General features: G+C 52.2%; 23 non-coding genes and 41 pseudogenes across 23 annotated transcripts; all 64 read left to right on the top strand.

Annotated features, from left to right (window-relative positions):
• The first annotated feature begins 66 nt into the window (after positions 1-66).
• On the top strand, positions 67-185 carry LOC143946410 (5S ribosomal RNA; annotated as a pseudogene).
• A 109-nt stretch (positions 186-294) lies between these two features.
• LOC143946614 (5S ribosomal RNA) lies at positions 295-423 on the top strand (annotated as a pseudogene).
• A 109-nt stretch (positions 424-532) lies between these two features.
• On the top strand, positions 533-651 carry LOC143954880 (5S ribosomal RNA; annotated as a pseudogene).
• A 109-nt stretch (positions 652-760) lies between these two features.
• Positions 761-879, top strand: LOC143951769 (5S ribosomal RNA). Its single transcript, XR_013267010.1, has one exon. It is a non-coding gene; the product is annotated as a 5S ribosomal RNA (ribosomal RNA).
• Positions 880-988: 109 nt separating this feature from the next.
• LOC143943655 (5S ribosomal RNA) lies at positions 989-1,107 on the top strand (annotated as a pseudogene).
• A 109-nt stretch (positions 1,108-1,216) lies between these two features.
• On the top strand, positions 1,217-1,335 carry LOC143945966 (5S ribosomal RNA; annotated as a pseudogene).
• Positions 1,336-1,444: 109 nt separating this feature from the next.
• LOC143947462 (5S ribosomal RNA) lies at positions 1,445-1,574 on the top strand (annotated as a pseudogene).
• Positions 1,575-1,683: 109 nt separating this feature from the next.
• LOC143946104 (5S ribosomal RNA) lies at positions 1,684-1,802 on the top strand (annotated as a pseudogene).
• Positions 1,803-1,911: 109 nt separating this feature from the next.
• Positions 1,912-2,030, top strand: LOC143952194 (5S ribosomal RNA). Its single transcript, XR_013267394.1, has one exon. It is a non-coding gene; the product is annotated as a 5S ribosomal RNA (ribosomal RNA).
• A 109-nt stretch (positions 2,031-2,139) lies between these two features.
• On the top strand, positions 2,140-2,258 carry LOC143951581 (5S ribosomal RNA). Its single transcript, XR_013266840.1, has one exon. It is a non-coding gene; the product is annotated as a 5S ribosomal RNA (ribosomal RNA).
• Positions 2,259-2,367: 109 nt separating this feature from the next.
• LOC143944749 (5S ribosomal RNA) lies at positions 2,368-2,486 on the top strand (annotated as a pseudogene).
• A 109-nt stretch (positions 2,487-2,595) lies between these two features.
• Positions 2,596-2,714, top strand: LOC143945593 (5S ribosomal RNA; annotated as a pseudogene).
• Positions 2,715-2,823: 109 nt separating this feature from the next.
• On the top strand, positions 2,824-2,942 carry LOC143952984 (5S ribosomal RNA). Its single transcript, XR_013268108.1, has one exon. It is a non-coding gene; the product is annotated as a 5S ribosomal RNA (ribosomal RNA).
• A 109-nt stretch (positions 2,943-3,051) lies between these two features.
• Positions 3,052-3,170, top strand: LOC143952780 (5S ribosomal RNA). Its single transcript, XR_013267924.1, has one exon. It is a non-coding gene; the product is annotated as a 5S ribosomal RNA (ribosomal RNA).
• Positions 3,171-3,279: 109 nt separating this feature from the next.
• LOC143949500 (5S ribosomal RNA) lies at positions 3,280-3,409 on the top strand (annotated as a pseudogene).
• A 109-nt stretch (positions 3,410-3,518) lies between these two features.
• On the top strand, positions 3,519-3,637 carry LOC143953716 (5S ribosomal RNA). The gene has a single exon (XR_013268772.1). It is a non-coding gene; the product is annotated as a 5S ribosomal RNA (ribosomal RNA).
• A 109-nt stretch (positions 3,638-3,746) lies between these two features.
• On the top strand, positions 3,747-3,865 carry LOC143953787 (5S ribosomal RNA). The gene has a single exon (XR_013268837.1). It is a non-coding gene; the product is annotated as a 5S ribosomal RNA (ribosomal RNA).
• Positions 3,866-3,974: 109 nt separating this feature from the next.
• Positions 3,975-4,093, top strand: LOC143947285 (5S ribosomal RNA; annotated as a pseudogene).
• A 109-nt stretch (positions 4,094-4,202) lies between these two features.
• LOC143952983 (5S ribosomal RNA) lies at positions 4,203-4,321 on the top strand. The gene has a single exon (XR_013268107.1). It is a non-coding gene; the product is annotated as a 5S ribosomal RNA (ribosomal RNA).
• A 109-nt stretch (positions 4,322-4,430) lies between these two features.
• Positions 4,431-4,549, top strand: LOC143952779 (5S ribosomal RNA). Its single transcript, XR_013267923.1, has one exon. It is a non-coding gene; the product is annotated as a 5S ribosomal RNA (ribosomal RNA).
• A 109-nt stretch (positions 4,550-4,658) lies between these two features.
• LOC143944603 (5S ribosomal RNA) lies at positions 4,659-4,777 on the top strand (annotated as a pseudogene).
• A 109-nt stretch (positions 4,778-4,886) lies between these two features.
• LOC143951837 (5S ribosomal RNA) lies at positions 4,887-5,005 on the top strand. The gene has a single exon (XR_013267071.1). It is a non-coding gene; the product is annotated as a 5S ribosomal RNA (ribosomal RNA).
• A 109-nt stretch (positions 5,006-5,114) lies between these two features.
• Positions 5,115-5,233, top strand: LOC143952841 (5S ribosomal RNA). The gene has a single exon (XR_013267979.1). It is a non-coding gene; the product is annotated as a 5S ribosomal RNA (ribosomal RNA).
• Positions 5,234-5,342: 109 nt separating this feature from the next.
• LOC143954829 (5S ribosomal RNA) lies at positions 5,343-5,461 on the top strand (annotated as a pseudogene).
• A 109-nt stretch (positions 5,462-5,570) lies between these two features.
• LOC143946752 (5S ribosomal RNA) lies at positions 5,571-5,689 on the top strand (annotated as a pseudogene).
• A 109-nt stretch (positions 5,690-5,798) lies between these two features.
• LOC143954879 (5S ribosomal RNA) lies at positions 5,799-5,917 on the top strand (annotated as a pseudogene).
• Positions 5,918-6,026: 109 nt separating this feature from the next.
• LOC143954884 (5S ribosomal RNA) lies at positions 6,027-6,145 on the top strand (annotated as a pseudogene).
• Positions 6,146-6,254: 109 nt separating this feature from the next.
• On the top strand, positions 6,255-6,373 carry LOC143944695 (5S ribosomal RNA; annotated as a pseudogene).
• A 109-nt stretch (positions 6,374-6,482) lies between these two features.
• On the top strand, positions 6,483-6,601 carry LOC143953040 (5S ribosomal RNA). Its single transcript, XR_013268159.1, has one exon. It is a non-coding gene; the product is annotated as a 5S ribosomal RNA (ribosomal RNA).
• A 109-nt stretch (positions 6,602-6,710) lies between these two features.
• LOC143950991 (5S ribosomal RNA) lies at positions 6,711-6,829 on the top strand. The gene has a single exon (XR_013266305.1). It is a non-coding gene; the product is annotated as a 5S ribosomal RNA (ribosomal RNA).
• A 109-nt stretch (positions 6,830-6,938) lies between these two features.
• On the top strand, positions 6,939-7,057 carry LOC143944860 (5S ribosomal RNA; annotated as a pseudogene).
• Positions 7,058-7,166: 109 nt separating this feature from the next.
• Positions 7,167-7,285, top strand: LOC143954878 (5S ribosomal RNA; annotated as a pseudogene).
• Positions 7,286-7,394: 109 nt separating this feature from the next.
• On the top strand, positions 7,395-7,513 carry LOC143954883 (5S ribosomal RNA; annotated as a pseudogene).
• A 109-nt stretch (positions 7,514-7,622) lies between these two features.
• On the top strand, positions 7,623-7,741 carry LOC143952657 (5S ribosomal RNA). Its single transcript, XR_013267812.1, has one exon. It is a non-coding gene; the product is annotated as a 5S ribosomal RNA (ribosomal RNA).
• Positions 7,742-7,850: 109 nt separating this feature from the next.
• LOC143947091 (5S ribosomal RNA) lies at positions 7,851-7,969 on the top strand (annotated as a pseudogene).
• Positions 7,970-8,078: 109 nt separating this feature from the next.
• LOC143945696 (5S ribosomal RNA) lies at positions 8,079-8,197 on the top strand (annotated as a pseudogene).
• Positions 8,198-8,306: 109 nt separating this feature from the next.
• On the top strand, positions 8,307-8,425 carry LOC143946407 (5S ribosomal RNA; annotated as a pseudogene).
• Positions 8,426-8,534: 109 nt separating this feature from the next.
• LOC143954877 (5S ribosomal RNA) lies at positions 8,535-8,653 on the top strand (annotated as a pseudogene).
• A 109-nt stretch (positions 8,654-8,762) lies between these two features.
• LOC143951757 (5S ribosomal RNA) lies at positions 8,763-8,881 on the top strand. The gene has a single exon (XR_013266999.1). It is a non-coding gene; the product is annotated as a 5S ribosomal RNA (ribosomal RNA).
• A 109-nt stretch (positions 8,882-8,990) lies between these two features.
• Positions 8,991-9,109, top strand: LOC143946899 (5S ribosomal RNA; annotated as a pseudogene).
• A 109-nt stretch (positions 9,110-9,218) lies between these two features.
• On the top strand, positions 9,219-9,337 carry LOC143943654 (5S ribosomal RNA; annotated as a pseudogene).
• A 109-nt stretch (positions 9,338-9,446) lies between these two features.
• LOC143946378 (5S ribosomal RNA) lies at positions 9,447-9,565 on the top strand (annotated as a pseudogene).
• A 109-nt stretch (positions 9,566-9,674) lies between these two features.
• LOC143946980 (5S ribosomal RNA) lies at positions 9,675-9,804 on the top strand (annotated as a pseudogene).
• Positions 9,805-9,913: 109 nt separating this feature from the next.
• Positions 9,914-10,032, top strand: LOC143946748 (5S ribosomal RNA; annotated as a pseudogene).
• Positions 10,033-10,141: 109 nt separating this feature from the next.
• LOC143954337 (5S ribosomal RNA) lies at positions 10,142-10,260 on the top strand. The gene has a single exon (XR_013269338.1). It is a non-coding gene; the product is annotated as a 5S ribosomal RNA (ribosomal RNA).
• A 109-nt stretch (positions 10,261-10,369) lies between these two features.
• LOC143954715 (5S ribosomal RNA) lies at positions 10,370-10,488 on the top strand. Its single transcript, XR_013269678.1, has one exon. It is a non-coding gene; the product is annotated as a 5S ribosomal RNA (ribosomal RNA).
• Positions 10,489-10,597: 109 nt separating this feature from the next.
• LOC143954960 (5S ribosomal RNA) lies at positions 10,598-10,716 on the top strand (annotated as a pseudogene).
• Positions 10,717-10,825: 109 nt separating this feature from the next.
• On the top strand, positions 10,826-10,944 carry LOC143945483 (5S ribosomal RNA; annotated as a pseudogene).
• Positions 10,945-11,053: 109 nt separating this feature from the next.
• On the top strand, positions 11,054-11,172 carry LOC143946057 (5S ribosomal RNA; annotated as a pseudogene).
• Positions 11,173-11,281: 109 nt separating this feature from the next.
• Positions 11,282-11,400, top strand: LOC143951068 (5S ribosomal RNA). Its single transcript, XR_013266374.1, has one exon. It is a non-coding gene; the product is annotated as a 5S ribosomal RNA (ribosomal RNA).
• A 109-nt stretch (positions 11,401-11,509) lies between these two features.
• Positions 11,510-11,628, top strand: LOC143947029 (5S ribosomal RNA; annotated as a pseudogene).
• A 109-nt stretch (positions 11,629-11,737) lies between these two features.
• LOC143951835 (5S ribosomal RNA) lies at positions 11,738-11,856 on the top strand. Its single transcript, XR_013267070.1, has one exon. It is a non-coding gene; the product is annotated as a 5S ribosomal RNA (ribosomal RNA).
• Positions 11,857-11,965: 109 nt separating this feature from the next.
• Positions 11,966-12,084, top strand: LOC143947957 (5S ribosomal RNA). The gene has a single exon (XR_013265352.1). It is a non-coding gene; the product is annotated as a 5S ribosomal RNA (ribosomal RNA).
• A 109-nt stretch (positions 12,085-12,193) lies between these two features.
• Positions 12,194-12,312, top strand: LOC143946671 (5S ribosomal RNA; annotated as a pseudogene).
• Positions 12,313-12,421: 109 nt separating this feature from the next.
• LOC143946139 (5S ribosomal RNA) lies at positions 12,422-12,540 on the top strand. Its single transcript, XR_013265183.1, has one exon. It is a non-coding gene; the product is annotated as a 5S ribosomal RNA (ribosomal RNA).
• A 109-nt stretch (positions 12,541-12,649) lies between these two features.
• On the top strand, positions 12,650-12,768 carry LOC143944286 (5S ribosomal RNA; annotated as a pseudogene).
• A 109-nt stretch (positions 12,769-12,877) lies between these two features.
• Positions 12,878-12,996, top strand: LOC143944214 (5S ribosomal RNA; annotated as a pseudogene).
• A 109-nt stretch (positions 12,997-13,105) lies between these two features.
• On the top strand, positions 13,106-13,224 carry LOC143954048 (5S ribosomal RNA). The gene has a single exon (XR_013269074.1). It is a non-coding gene; the product is annotated as a 5S ribosomal RNA (ribosomal RNA).
• Positions 13,225-13,333: 109 nt separating this feature from the next.
• LOC143943837 (5S ribosomal RNA) lies at positions 13,334-13,452 on the top strand (annotated as a pseudogene).
• Positions 13,453-13,561: 109 nt separating this feature from the next.
• LOC143946684 (5S ribosomal RNA) lies at positions 13,562-13,680 on the top strand (annotated as a pseudogene).
• Positions 13,681-13,789: 109 nt separating this feature from the next.
• Positions 13,790-13,908, top strand: LOC143945372 (5S ribosomal RNA; annotated as a pseudogene).
• Positions 13,909-14,017: 109 nt separating this feature from the next.
• Positions 14,018-14,136, top strand: LOC143944083 (5S ribosomal RNA; annotated as a pseudogene).
• Positions 14,137-14,245: 109 nt separating this feature from the next.
• Positions 14,246-14,364, top strand: LOC143952137 (5S ribosomal RNA). The gene has a single exon (XR_013267343.1). It is a non-coding gene; the product is annotated as a 5S ribosomal RNA (ribosomal RNA).
• Positions 14,365-14,473: 109 nt separating this feature from the next.
• LOC143946683 (5S ribosomal RNA) lies at positions 14,474-14,592 on the top strand (annotated as a pseudogene).
• The last annotated feature ends 60 nt before the right edge of the window (positions 14,593-14,652 follow it).

Below are 14,652 nucleotides of genomic sequence, written 5' to 3'. Positions count from 1 at the left end.
CCTCTCGATTGCCCGAGGTGACCACCTTGGCTTTTGTCAAGAGAGTTGTAAGTAGGGTGCAAGGTCACCTACGGCCACATCACCCTGAATGCTCTCGATCTCGTCTTATCTCGGATGCTAAGCAGGGTCAGGCCTGGTTAGTACCTGGATGGGAGACCGCCTGGGAGTACCAGGTGCCGTAGGCTTTTTTCCATTATGTTTTTGGCTTTGGCGACCTGCTGTATTTTTCCTCTCGATTGCCCGAGGTGACCACCTTGGCTTTTGTCAAGAGAGTTGTAAGTAGGGTGCAAGGTCACCTACGGCCACATCACCCTGAATGCTCTCGATCTCGTCTGATCTCGTCTGATCTCGGATGCTAAGCAGGGTCAGGCCTGGTTAGTACCTGGATGGGAGACCGCCTGGGAATACCAGGTGCCGTAGGCTTTTTTCCATTATGTTTTTGGCTTTGGCGACCTGCTGTATTTTTCCTCTCGATTGCCCGAGGTGACCACCTTGGCTTTTGTCAAGAGAGTTGTAAGTAGGGTGCAAGGTCGCCTACGGCCACATCACCCTGAATGCACTCGATCTCGTCTGATCTCGGATGCTAAGCAGGGTCGGGCCTGGAAAGTACCTGGATAGGAGACCGCTTGGGAATACGAGGTGCCGTAGGCTTTTTTCCATTATGTTGTTGGCTTTGGCGACCTGCTGTATTTTTCCTCTCAATTGCCCGAGGTGACCACCTTGGCTTTTGTCAAGAGAGTTGTAAGTAGGTTGCAAAATCGCCTACGGCCACATCACCCTGAATGCGCTCGATCTCGTCTGATCTCGGATGCTAAGCAGGGTCGGGCCTGGTTAGTACCTGGATGGGAGACCGCCTGGGAATACCAGGTGCCGTAGGCTTTTTTCCATTATGTTGTTGGCTTTGGCGACCTGCTGTATTTTTCCTCTCGATTGCCCGAGGTGACCACCTTGGCTTTTGTCAAGAGAGTTGTAAGTAGGGTGCAAGATTGCTTACGGCCACATCACCCTGAAAGCGCTTGACCTCGTCTGATCTCGGATGCCAAGCAGGGTCGGGCCTGGTTAGTACCTTGATGGGAGACCGCCTGGGAATACCAGGTGCCGTAGGCTTTTTTCCATTATGTTGTTGGCTTTGGCGACCTGCTGTATTTTTCCTCTCGATTGCCAGAGGTGACCACCTTGGCTTTTGTCAAGAGAGTTGTAAGTAGGGTGCAAGTTCGCCTACGGCCACATCACCCTGAATGCGCTTGACCTCGTCTGATCTCGGATGCCAAGCAGGGTCGGGCCTGGTTAGTACCTGGATGGGAGACCACCTGGGAATACCAGCTGCCGTAGGCTTTTTTCCATTATGTTGTTGGCTTTGGCGACCTGCTGTATTTTTCCTCTCGATTGCCCGAGGTGACCACCTTGGCTTTTGTCAAGAGAGTTGTAAGTAGGTTGCAAGATCGCCTACGGCCACATCACCCTGAATGCGCTCGATCTCGTCTGATCTCGGATGCTAAGCAGGGTCGGGCCTGGTTATTGCCTGGTTAGTACCTGGATGGGAGACCGCCTGGGAATACCAGGTGCCGTAGGCTTTTTTCCATTATGTTGTTGGCTTTGGCGACCTGCTGTATTTTTCCTCTCGATTGCCCGAGGTGACCACCTTGGCTTTTGTCAAGAGAGTTGTAAGTAGAGTGCAAGATCGCCTACAGCCACATCACCCTGAATGCGCTTGATCTCGTCTGATCTCGGATGCTACGCAGGGTCGGGTCTGGTTAGTACCTGGATGGGAGACCGCCTGGGAATACCAGGTGCCGTAGGCTTTTTTCCATTATGTTGTTGGCTTTGGCGACCTGCTGTATTTTTCCTCTCGATTGCCCGAGGTGACCACCTTGGCTTTTGTCAAGAGAGTTGTAAGTAGGGTGCAAGGATGCCTACGGCCACATCACCCTGAATGCTCTCGATCTCGTTTGATCTCGGATGCTAAGCAGGGTCAGGCCTGGTTAGTACCTGGATGGGAGACCGCCTGGGAATACCAGGTGCCGTAGGCTTTTTTCCATTATGTTTTTGGCTTTGGCGACCTGCTGTATTTTTCCTCTCGATTGCCCGAGGTGACCACCTTGGCTTTTGTCAAGAGAGTTGTAAGTAGGGTGCAAGGTCGCCTACGGCCACATCACCCTGAATGCTCTCGATCTCGTCTGATCTCGGATGCTAAGCAGGGTCAGGCCTGGTTAGTACCTGGATGGGAGACCGCCTGGGAATACCAGGTGCCGTAGGCTTTTTTCCATTATGTTTTTGGCTTTGGCGACCTGCTGTATTTTTCCTCTCGATTGCCCGAGGTGACCACCTTGGCTTTTGTCAAGAGAGTTGTAAGTAGGGTGCAAGGTCGCCTACGGCCACATCACCCTGAATGCACTCGATCTCGTCTGATCTCGGATACTAAGCAGGGTCGGGCCTGGTTAGTACCTGGATAGGAGACCGCTTGGGAATACGAGGTGCCGTAGGCTTTTTTCCATTATGTTTTTGGCTTTGGCGACCTGCTGTATTTTTCCTCTCGATTGCCCGAGGTGACCACCTTGGCTTTTGTCAAGAGAGTTGTAAGTAGGGTGCAAGATTGCCTATGGCCACATCACCCTGAATGCGCTCGATCTCGTCTGATCTCGGATGCTAAGCAGAGTCGGGCCTAGTTAGTACCTGGGTGGGAGACCGCCTGGGTATACCAGGTGCCGTAGGCTTTTTTCCATTATGTTGTTGGCTTTGGCGACCTGCTGTATTTTTCCTCTCGATTGCCCGAGGTGACCACCTTGGCTTTTGTCAAGAGAGTTGTAAGTAGGGTCTAAGATCGCCTACGGCCACATCACCCTGAAAGCGCTCGATCTCGTCTGATCTCGGATGCTAAGCAGGGTCGGGCCTGGTTAGTACCTGGATGGGAGACCGCCTGGGAATACCAGGAGCGGTAGGCTTTTTTCCATTATGTTGATGGCTTTGGCGACCTGCTGTATTTTTCCTCTCGTTTGCCCGAGGTGACCACCTTGGCTTTTGTCAAGAGAGTTGTAAGTAGGGTGCAAGATCGCATACGGCCACATCACCCTGAATGCGCTCGATCTCGTCTGATCTCGGATGCTAAGCAGGGTCGGGCCTGGTTAGTACCTGGATGGGAGATCGCCTGGGAATACCAGGTGCCGTAGGCTTTTTTCCATTATGTTGTTGGCTTTGGCGACCTGCTGTATTTTTCCTCTCGATTGCCCGAGGTGACCACCTTGGCTTTTGTCAAGAGAGTTGTAAGTAGGGTGCAAGATAGCATACGGCCACATCACCCTGAATGCGCTCGATCTCGTCTGATCTCGGATGCTAAGCAGGGTCGGGCCTGGTTAGTGCCTGGTTAGTACCTGGATGGGAGACCGCATGGGAATACCAGGAGCGGTAGGCTTTTTTAAATTATGTTGTTGGCTTTGGCGACCTGCTGTATTTTTCCTCTCGATTGCCCGAGGTGACCACCTTGGCTTTTGTCAAGAGAGTTGTAAGTAGGATGCAAGATAGCATACGGCCACATCACCCTGAATGCGCTCGATCTCGTCTGATCTCGGATGCTAAGCAGGGTCAGGCCTGGTTAGTACCTGGATGGGAGACCGCCTGGGAATACCAGGTGCCGTAGGCTTTTTTCCATTATGTTTTTGGCTTTGGCGACCTGCTGTATTTTTCCTCTCGATTGCCCGAGGTGACCACCTTGGCTTTTGTCAAGAGAGTTGTAAGTAGGGTGCAAGGTCGCCTACGGCCACATCACCCTGAATGCACTCGATCTCGTCTGATCTCGGATGCTAAGCAGGGTCGGGCCTGGTTAGTACCTGGATAGGAGACCGCTTGGGAATACGAGGTGCCGTAGGCTTTTTTCCATTATGTTGTTGGCTTTGGCGACCTGCTGTATTTTTCCTCTCGATTGCCCGAGGTGACCACCTTGGCTTTTGTCAAGAGAGTTGTAAGTAGGGTGCAAGATTGCCTATGGCCACATCACCCTGAATGCGCTCGATCTCGTCTGATCTCGGCTGCTAAGCAGAGTCGGGCCTAGTTAGTACCTGGATGGGAGACCGCCTGGGTATACCAGGTGCCGTATGCTTTTTTCCATTATGTTGTTGGCTTTGGCGACCTGCTGTATTTTTCCTCTCGATTGCCCGAGGTGACCACCTTGGCTTTTGTCAAGAGAGTTGTAAGTAGGGTCCAAGATCGCCTACGGCCACATCACCCTGAAAGCGCTCGATCTCGTCTGATCTCGGATGCTAAGCAGGGTCGGGCCTGGTTAGTACCTGGATGGGAGACCGCCTGGGAATACCAGGAGCGGTAGGCTTTTTTCCATTAGGTTGATGGCTTTGGCGACCTGCTGTATTTTTCCTCTCGTTTGCCCGAGGTGACCACCTTGGCTTTTGTCAAGAGAGTTGTAAGTAGGGTGCAAGATCGCATACGGCCACATCACCCTGAATGCGCTCGATCTCGTCTGATCTCGGATGCTAAGCAGGGTCGGGCCTGGTTAGTACCTGGATGGGAGATCGCCTGGGAATACCAGGTGCCGTAGGCTTTTTTCCATTATGTTGTTGGCTTTGGCGACCTGCTGTATTTTTCCTCTCGATTGCCCGAGGTGACCACCTTGGCTTTTGTCAAGAGAGTTGTAAGTAGGGTGCAAGATAGCATACGGCCACATCGCCCTGAATGCGCTCGATCTCGTCTGATCTCGGATGCTAAGCAGGGTCGGGCCTGGTTAGTACCTGGATGGGAGACCGCATGGGAATACCAGGAGCGGTAGGCTTTTTTCCATTATGTTGTTGGCTTTGGCGACCTGCTGTATTTTTCCTCTCGTTTGCCCGAGGTGACCACCTTGGCTTTTGTCAAGAGAGTTGTAAGTAGGGTGCAAGATCGCCTACGGCCACATCACCCTGAATGCACTCGATCTCGTCTGATCTCGCATGCTAAGCAGGGTCGGGCCTGGTTAGTACCTGGATGGGAGACCGCCTGGGTATACCAGGTGCCGTAGGCTTTTTTCCATTATGTTGTTGGCTTTGGCGACCTGCTGTATTTTTCCTCTCGATTGCCCGAGGTGACCACCTTGGCTTTTGTCAAGAGAGTTGTAAGTAGGGTGCAAGATCGCCTACGGCCACATCACCCTGAAAGCGCTCGATCTCGTCTGATCTCGGATGCTAAGCAGGGTTGGGCCTGGTTATTACCTGGATGGGAGACCGCCTGGGAATACCAGGTGCCATAGGCTTTTTTCCATTATGTTTTTGGCTTTGGCGACCTGCTGTATTTTTCCTCTCGATTGCCCGAGGTGACCACCTTGGCTTTTGTCAAGAGAGTTGTAAGTAGGGTGCAAGATCGCCTATGGCCACATCAACCTGAATGCGCCCGATCTCATCTGATCTCGGATGCTAAGCAGGGACGGGCCTTGTTAGTACCTGGATGGGAGACCGCCTGGGAATACCAGGTGCCGTAGGCTTTTTTCCATTATGTTGTTGGCTTTGGCGACCTGCTGTATTTTTCCTCTCGATTGCCCGAGGTGACCACCTTGGCTTTTGTCAAGAGAGTTGTAAGTAGGGTGCAAGGTCACCTACGGCCACATCACCCTGAATGCTCTCAATCTCGTCTGATCTCAGATGCTAAGCAGGGTCAGGCCTGGTTAGTACCTGGATGGGAGACCGCCTGGGAATACCAGGTGCCGTAGGCTTTTTTCCATTATGTTTTTGGCTTTGGCGACATGCTGTATTTTTCCTCTCGATTGCCCGAGGTGACCACCTTGGCTTTTGTCAAGAGAGTTGTAAGTAGGGTGCAAGGTCGCCTACGGCCACATCACCCTGAATGCACTCGATCTCGTCTGATCTCGGATGCTAAGCAGGGTCGGGCCTGGAAAGTACCTGGATAGGAGACCGCTTGGGAATACGAGGTGCCGTAGGCTTTTTTCCATTATGTTGTTGGCTTTGGCGACCTGCTGTATTTTTCCTCTTGATTGCACGAGGTGACCACCTTGGCTTTTGTCAAGAGAGTTGTAAGTAGGGTGCAAGATTGCCTACGGCCACATCACCCTGAAAGCGCTAGATTTCGTCTGATCTTGGATGCTAAGCAGGGTCGGGCCTGGTTAGTACCTGGATGGGAGACCGCCTGGGAATACCAGGTGCCGTAGGCTTTTTTCCATTATGTTGTTGGCTTTGGCGACCTGCTGTATTTTTCCTCTCGATTGCCCGAGGTGACCACCTTGGCTTTTGTCAAGAGAGTTGTAAGTAGGGTGCAAGATCGCCTCCGGCCACAACACTCTGAATGCGCTTGATCTCGTCTGATCTCGGATGCTAAGCAGGGTCGGGCCTGGTTAGTACCTGGATGGGAGACCGCCTGGGAATACCAGGTGCCGTAGGCTTTTTTCCATTATGTTGTTGGCTTTGGCGACCTGCTGTATTTTTCCTCTTGATTGCACGAGGTGACCACCTTGGCTTTTGTCAAGAGAGTTGTAAGTAGGGTGCAAGATTGCCTACGGCCACATCACCCTGAAAGCGCTAGATCTCGTCTGATCTTGGATGCTAAGCAGGGTCGGGCCTGGTTAGTACCTGGATGGGAGACCGCCTGGGAATACCAGGTGCCGTAGGCTTTTTTCCATTATGTTGTTGGCTTTGGCGACCTGCTGTATTTTTCCTCTCGATTGCCCGAGGTGACCACCTTGGCTTTTGTCAAGAGAGTTGTAAGTAGGGTGCAAGGACGCCTACGGCCACATCACCCTGAATGCTCTCGATCTCGTCTGATCTCGGATGCTAAGCAGGGTCAGGCCTGGTTAGTACTTGGATGGGAGACCGCCTGGGAATACCAGGTGCCGTAGGCTTTTTTCCATTATGTTTTTGGCTTTGGTGACCTGCTGTATTTTTCCTCTCGATTGCCCGAGGTGACCACCTTGGCTTTTGTCAAGAGAGTTGTAAGTAGGGTGCAAGGTCACCTACGGCCACATCACCCTGAATGCTCTCAATCTCGTCTGATCTCGGATGCTAAGCAGGGTCAGGCCTGGTTAGTACCTGGATGGGAGACCGCCTGGGAATACCAGGTGCCGTAGGCTTTTTTCCATTATGTTTTTGGCTTTGGCGACATGCTGTATTTTTCCTCTCGATTGCCCGAGGTGACCACCTTGGCTTTTGTCAAGAGAGTTGTAAGTAGGGTGCAAGGTCGCCTACGGCCACATCACCCTGAATGCACTCGATCTCGTCTGATCTCGGATGCTAAGCAGGGTCGGGCCTGGAAAGTACCTGGATAGGAGACCGCTTGGGAATACGAGGTGCCGTAGGCTTTTTTCCATTATGTTGTTGGCTTTGGCGACCTGCTGTATTTTTCCTCTTGATTGCACGAGGTGACCACCTTGGCTTTTGTCAAGAGAGTTGTAAGTAGGGTGCAAGATTGCCTACGGCCACATCACCCTGAAAGCGCTAGATTTCGTCTGATCTTGGATGCTAAGCAGGGTCGGGCCTGGTTAGTACCTGGATGGGAGACCGCCTGGGAATACCAGGTGCCGTAGGCTTTTTTCCATTATGTTGTTGGCTTTGGCGACCTGCTGTATTTTTCCTCTCGATTGCCCGAGGTGACCACCTTGGCTTTTGTCAAGAGAGTTGTAAGTAGGGTGCAAGGACGCCTACGGCCACATCACCCTGAATGCTCTCGATCTCGTCTGATCTCGGATGCTAAGCAGGGTCAGGCCTGGTTAGTACCTGAATGGGAGACCGCCTGGGAATACCAGGTGCCGTAGGCTTTTTTCCATTATGTTTTTGGCTTTGGTGACCTGCTGTATTTTTCCTCTCGATTGCCCGAGGTGACCACCTTGGCTTTTGTCAAGAGAGTTGTAAGTAGGGTGCAAGGTCACCTACGGCCACATCACCCTGAATGCTCTCAATCTCGTCTGATCTCGGATGCTAAGCAGGGTCAGGCCTGGTTAGTACCTAGATGGGACACCGCCTGGGAGTACCAGGTGCCGTAGGCTGTTTTCCATTATGTTGTTGGCTTTGGCGACCTGCTGTATTTTTCCTCTCGATTGCCCGAGGTGACCACCTTGGCTTTTGTCAAGAGAGTTGTAAGTAGGGTGCAAGGACGCCTACTGCCACATCACCCTGAATGCTGTCGATCTCGTCTGATCTCGGATGCTAAGCAGGGTCAGGCCTGGTTAGTACCTGGATGGGAGACCGCCTGGGAATACCAGGTGCCGTAGGCTTTTTTCCATTATGTTTTTGGCTTTGGCGACCTGCTGTATTTTTCCTCTCGATTGCCCGAGGTGACCACCTTGGCTTTTGTCAAGAGAGTTGTAAGTAGGGTGCAAGGTCACCTACGGCCACATCACCCTGAATGCTCTCGATCTCGTCTTATCTCGGATGCTAAGCAGGGTCAGGCCTGGTTAGTACCTGGATGGGAGACCGCCTGGGAGTACCAGGTGCCGTAGGCTTTTTTCCATTATGTTTTTGGCTTTGGCGACCTGCTGTATTTTTCCTCTCGATTGCCCGAGGTGACCACCTTGGCTTTTGTCAAGAGAGTTGTAAGTAGGGTGCAAGGTCGCCTACGGCCACATCACCCTGAATGCACTCGATCTCGTCTGATCTCGGATGCTAAGCAGGGTCGGGCCTGGAAAGTACCTGGATAGGAGACCGCTTGGGAATACGAGGTGCCGTAGGCTTTTTTCCATTATGTTTTTGGCTTTGGCGACCTGCTGTATTTTTCCTCTCAATTGCCCGAGGTGACCACCTTGGCTTTTGTCAAGAGAGTTGTAAGTAGGTTGCAAGATCGCCTACGGCCACATCACCCTGAATGCGCTCGATCTCGTCTGATCTCGGATGCTAAGCAGGGTCGGGCCTGGTTAGTACCTGGATGGGAGACCGCCTGGGAATACCAGGTGCCGTAGGCTTTTTTCCATTATGTTTTTGGCTTTGGCGACCTGCTGTATTTTTCCTCTCAATTGCCCGAGGTGACCACCTTGGCTTTTGTCAAGAGAGTTGTAAGTAGGATGCCAGATCGCCTACAGCCACATCACCCTGAATGAGCTCGATCTCGTCTGATTTCGGATGCTAAGCAGGGTCAGGCCTGGTTAGTACCTGGATGGGAGACCGCCTGGGAACACCTGGTGCCGTAGGCTTTTTTCCATTATGTTGTTGGCTTTGGCGACCTGCTGTATTTTTCCTCTCGATTGCCCGAGGTGACCACCTTGGCTTTTGTCAAGAGAGTTGTAAGTAGGGTGCAAGATTGCTTACGGCCACATCACCCTGAAAGCGCTTGACCTCGTCTGATCTCGGATGCCAAGCAGGGTCGGGCCTGGTTAGTACCTTGATGGGAGACCGCCTGGGAATACCAGGTGCCGTAGGCTTTTTTCCATTATGTTGTTGGCTTTGGCGACCTGCTGTATTTTTCCTCTCGATTGCCAGAGGTGACCACCTTGGCTTTTTTCAAGAGAGTTGTAAGTAGGGTGCAAGATCACCTACAGCCACATCACCCTGAATGCGCTTGACCTCGTCTGATCTCGGATGCCAAGCAGGGTCGGGCCTGGTTAGTACCTGGATGGGAGACCGCCTGGGAATACCAGGTGCCGTAGGCTTTTTTCCATTATGTTGTTGGCTTTGGCGACCTGCTGTATTTTTCCTCTCGATTGCCCGAGGTGACCACCTTGGCTTTTGTCAAGAGAGTTGTAAGTAGGTTGCAAGATCGCCTACGGCCACATCACCCTGAATGCGCTCGATCTCGTCTGATCTCGGATGCTAAGCAGGGTCCGGCCTGGTTAGTGCCTGGTTAGTACCTGGATGGGAGACCGCCTGGGAATACCAGGTGCCGTAGGCTTTTTTCCATTATGTTGTTGGCTTTGGCGACCTGCTGTATTTTTCCTCTCGATTGCCCGAGGTGACCACCTTGGCTTTTGTCAAGAGAGTTGTAAGTAGGGTGCAAGATCGCCTACAGCCACATCACCCTGAATGCGCTTGATCTCTTCTGATCTCGGATGCTACGCAGGGTCGGGTCTGGTTAGTACCTGGATGGGAGACCGCCTGGGAATACCAGGTGCCGTAGGCTTTTTTCCATTATGTTGTTGGCTTTGGCGACCTGCTGTATTTTTCCTCTCGATTGCCCGAGGTGACCACCTTGGCTTTTGTCAAGAGAGTTGTAAGTAGGGTGCAAGGATGCCTATGGCCACATCACCCTGAATGCTCTCGATCTCGTTTGATCTCGTATGCTAAGCAGGGTCAGGCCTGGTTAGTACCTGGATGGGAGACCGCCTGGGAATACCAGGTGCCGTAGGCTTTTTTCCATTATGTTTTTGGCTTTGGCGACCTGCTGTATTTTTCCTCTCGATTGCCCGAGGTGACCACCTTGGCTTTTGTCAAGAGAGTTGTAAGTAGGGTGCAAGGTCTCCTACGGCGACATCACCCTGAATGCTCTCGATCTCGTCTGATCTCGGATGCTAAGCAGGGTCAGGCCTGGTTAGTACCTGGATGGGAGACCGCCTGGGAATACCAGGTGCCGTAGGCTTTTTTCCATTATGTTTTTGGCTTTGGCGACCTGCTGTATTTTTCCTCTCGATTGCCCGAGGTGACCACCTTGCCTTTTGTTAAGAGAGTTGTAAGTAGGGTGCAAGGTCGCCTACGGCCACATCACTCTGAATGCACTCGATCTCGTCTGATCTCGGATGCTAAGCAGGGTCGGGCCTGGTTAGTACCTGGATAGGAGACCGCTTGGGAATACGAGGTGCCGTAGGCTTTTTTCCATTATGTTGTTGGCTTTGGCGACCTGCTGTATTTTTCCTCTCGATTCCCCGAGGTGACCACCTTGGCTTTTGTCAAGAGAGTTTTAAGTAGGGTGCAAGATTGCCTATGGCCACATCATCCTGAATGCGCTTGATCTCGTCTGATCTTGGATGCTAAGCAGGGTCGGGCCTGGTTAGTACCTGGATGGGAATCCGCCTGGGAATACCAGGTGCCGTAGGCTTTTGGCCATTATGTTGATGGCTTTGGCGACCTGCTGTATTTTTCCTCTCGATTGCCCGAGGTGACCACCTTGGCTTTTGTCAAGAGAGTTGTAAGTAGGGTGCAAGATCGCCTACGGCCACATCACCCTGAATGTGCTCGATCTCGTCTGATCTTGGATGCTAAGCAGGGTCGGGCCTGGTTAGTACCTGGATGGGAGACGGCCTGCGAATACCAGGTGCCGTAGGCTTTTTTCCATTATGTTGTTGGCTTTGGCGACCTGCTGTATTTTTCCTCTCGATTGCCCGAGGTGACCACCTTGGCTTTTGTCAAGAGAGTTGTAAGTAGGGTCCAAGATTGCCTACGGCCACATCACCCTGAATGCGCTCGATCTCGTCTGATCTCGGATGCTAAGCAGGGTCGGGCCTGGTTAGTACCTGGATGGGAGACCGCCTGCGAATACCAGGTGCCGTAGGCTTTTTTCCATTATGTTGTTGGCTTTGGCGACCTGCTGTATTTTTCCTCTCGTTTGCCCAAGGTGACCACCTTGGCTTTTGTCAAGAGAGTTGTAAGTAGGGTGCAAGATAGCATACGGCCACATCACCCTGAATGTGCTCGATCTCGTCTGATCTCAGATGCTAAGCAGGGTCGGGCCTGGTTAGTACCTGGATGGGAGACCGCCTGGGAATACCAGGAGCGGTAGGCTTTTTTCCATTATGTTGTTGGCTTTGGCGACCTGCTGTATTTTTCCTCTCGTATGCCCGAGGTGACCACCTTGGCTTTTGTCAAGAGAGTTGTAAGTAGGGTGCAAGATCGCCTACGGCCACATCACCCTGAATGCACTCGATCTCGTCTGATCTCGCATGCTAAGCAGGGTCGGGCCTGGTTAGTACCTGGATGGGAGACCGCCTGGGTATACCAGGTGCCGTAGGCTTTTTTCCATTATGTTGTTGGCTTTGGCGACCTGCTGTATTTTTCCTCTCGATTGCCCGAGGTGACCACCTTGGCTTATGTCAAGGGAGTTGTAAGTAGAGCGCAAGATCACCTACGGCCACATCACCCTGAATGCGCTCGATCTCGTCTGATCTCGGATGCTAAGCAGGGTTGGGCCTGGTTAGTACCTGGATGGGAGACCGCCTGGGAATACCAGGTGCCGTAGGCTTCTTTCCATTATGTTGTTGGCTTTGGCGACCTGCTGTATTTTTCCTCTCGATTGCCCGAGGTGACCACCTTGGCTTTTGTCAAGAGAGTTGTAAGTAGGGTGCAAGATCGCCTATGGCCACATCACCCTGAATGCGCTTGATTTTGTCTGATCTCGGATGCTAAGCAGTGTCGGGCCTGGTTAGTACCCGGATGGGAGACCGCCTGGGAACACCAGGTGCCGTAGGCTTTTTCCCATTATGTTGTTGGCTTTGGCGACCTGCTGTATTTTTCCTCTCGATTGCCCGAGGTGACCACCTTGGCTTTTGTCAAGAGAGTTGTAAGTAGGGTGCAAGATCGCCTATGGCCACATCACCCTGAATGCGCTCGATCTCGTCTGATCTCGGATGCTAAGCAGGGTCGGGCCTGGTTAGTACCTGGATGGGAGACCGCCTGGGAATACCAGGTGCCGTAGGCTTTTTTCCATTATGTTGTTGGCTTTGGCGACCTGCTGTATTTTTCCTCTCGATTGCCCGAGGTGACCACCTTGGCTTTTGTCAAGAGAGTTGTAAGTAGGGTGCAAGATTGCCTCCGGCCACAACACTCTGAATGCGCTTGATCTCGTCTGATCTCGAATGCTAAGCAGGGTCGGGCCTGGTTAGTACCTGGATGGGAGACCGCCTGGGAATACCAGGTGCCGTAGGCTTTTTTCCATTATGTTGTTGGCTTTGGCGACCTGCTGTATTTTTCCTCTTGATTGCACGAGGTGACCACCTTGGCTTTTGTCAAGAGAGTTGTAAGTAGGGTGCAAGATTGCCTACGGCCACATCACCCTGAAAGCGCTAGATCTCGTCTGATCTTGGATGCTAAGCAGGGTCGGGCCTGGTTAGTACCTGGATGGGAGACCGCCTGGGAATACCAAGTGCCGTAGGCTTTTTTCCATTATGTTGTTGGCTTTGGCGACCTGCTGTATTTTTCCTCTCGATTGCCCGAGTTGACCACCTTGGCTTTTGTCAAGAGAGTTGTAAGTAGGGTGTAAGGATGCCTACGGCCACATCACCCTGAATGCTCTCGATCTCGTCTGATCTCGGATGCTAAGCAGGGTCAGGCCTGGTTAGTACCTGGATGGGAGACCGCCTGGGAATACCAGGTGCCATAGGCTTTTTTCCATTATGTCGTTGGCTTTGGCGACCTGCTGTATTTTTCCTCTCGATTGCCCGAGGTGACCACCTTGGCTTTTGTCAAGAGAGTTGTGAGTAGGGTGCAACTTTGCCTACGGCCACATCACCCTGAATGCGCTCGATCTCGTCTGATCTCGGATGCTAATTAGGGTCGGGCCTGATTAGTACCTGGATGGGAGACCGCCTGCGAATACCAGGTGCCGTAGGCTTTTTTCCATTATGTTGTTGGCTTTGGCGACCTGCTGTATTTTTCCTCTCGATTGCCCGAGGTGACCACCTTGGCTTTTGTCAAGAGAGTTGTAAGTAGGGTGCAAGATCACCTACGGCCACATCACCCTGAATGCGCTCGATCTCGTCTGATCTCGGATGCTAAGCAGGGTCGGGCCTGGTTATTACCTGGATGGGAGACCGCCTGGTAATACCAGGTGCCATAGGCTTTTTTCCATTATGTTTTTGGCTTTGGCGACCTGCTGTATTTTTCCTCTCGATTGCCCGAGGTGACCACCTTGGCTTTTGTCAAGAGAGTTGTAAGTAGGCTGCAAGATCGCCTATGGCCACATCAACCTGAATGCGGCCGATCTCGTCTGATCTCGGATGCTAAGCAGGGTCGGGCCTTGTTAGTACCTGGATGGGAGACCGCCTGGGAATACCAGGTGCCGTAGGCTTTTTTCCATTATGTTGTTGGCTTTGGCGACCTGCTGTATTTTTCCTCTCGATTGCCCGAGTTGACCACCTTGGCTTTTGTCAAGAGAGTTGTAAGTTGGGTGCAAGATCGCCTATGGCCACATCACCCTGAATGCGCTCGATCTCGTCTGATCGCGCATGCTAAGCAGGGTCGGGCCTGGTTAGTACCCGGATGGGAGACCGCCTGGGAACACCAGGTGCCGTAGGCTTTTTTCCATTATGTTGTTGGCTTTGGCGACCTGCTGTATTTTTCCTCTCGATTGCCCGAGGTGACCACCTTGGCTTTTGTCAAGAGAGTTGTAAGTAGGGTGCAAGATCGCCTACGGCCACATCACCCTGAATGTGCTCGATCTCGTCTGATCTTGGATGCTAAGCAGGGTCGGGCCTGGTTAGTACCTGGATGGGAGACCGCCTGGGAATACCAGGTGCCGTAGGCTTTTTTCCATTATGTTGTTGGCTTTGGCGACCTGCTGTATTTTTCCTCTCGATTGCCCGAGGTGACCACCTTGGCTTTTGTCAAGAGAGTTGTAAGTAGGGTGCAAGATCACCTACGGCCACATCACCCTGAATGCGCTCGATCTCGTCTGATCTCGGATGCTAAGCAGGGTCGGGCCTGGTTATTACCTGGATGGGAGACCGCCTGGTAATACCAGGTGCCATAGGCTTTTTTCCATTATGTTTTTGGCTTTGGCGACCTGCTGTATTTTTCCTCTCGATTGCCCGAG

The sequence above is a fragment of the Lithobates pipiens genome, unplaced genomic scaffold (genome assembly GCF_037356315.1).
Source record: "Lithobates pipiens isolate NorthernLeopardFrog02 unplaced genomic scaffold, aLitPip1_a1.2 Scaffold_30, whole genome shotgun sequence".
In the NCBI taxonomy this organism is placed as follows: Eukaryota; Metazoa; Chordata; class Amphibia; order Anura; family Ranidae; genus Lithobates; species Lithobates pipiens.
This window is presented reverse-complemented; position numbering and strand designations above follow the sequence as displayed.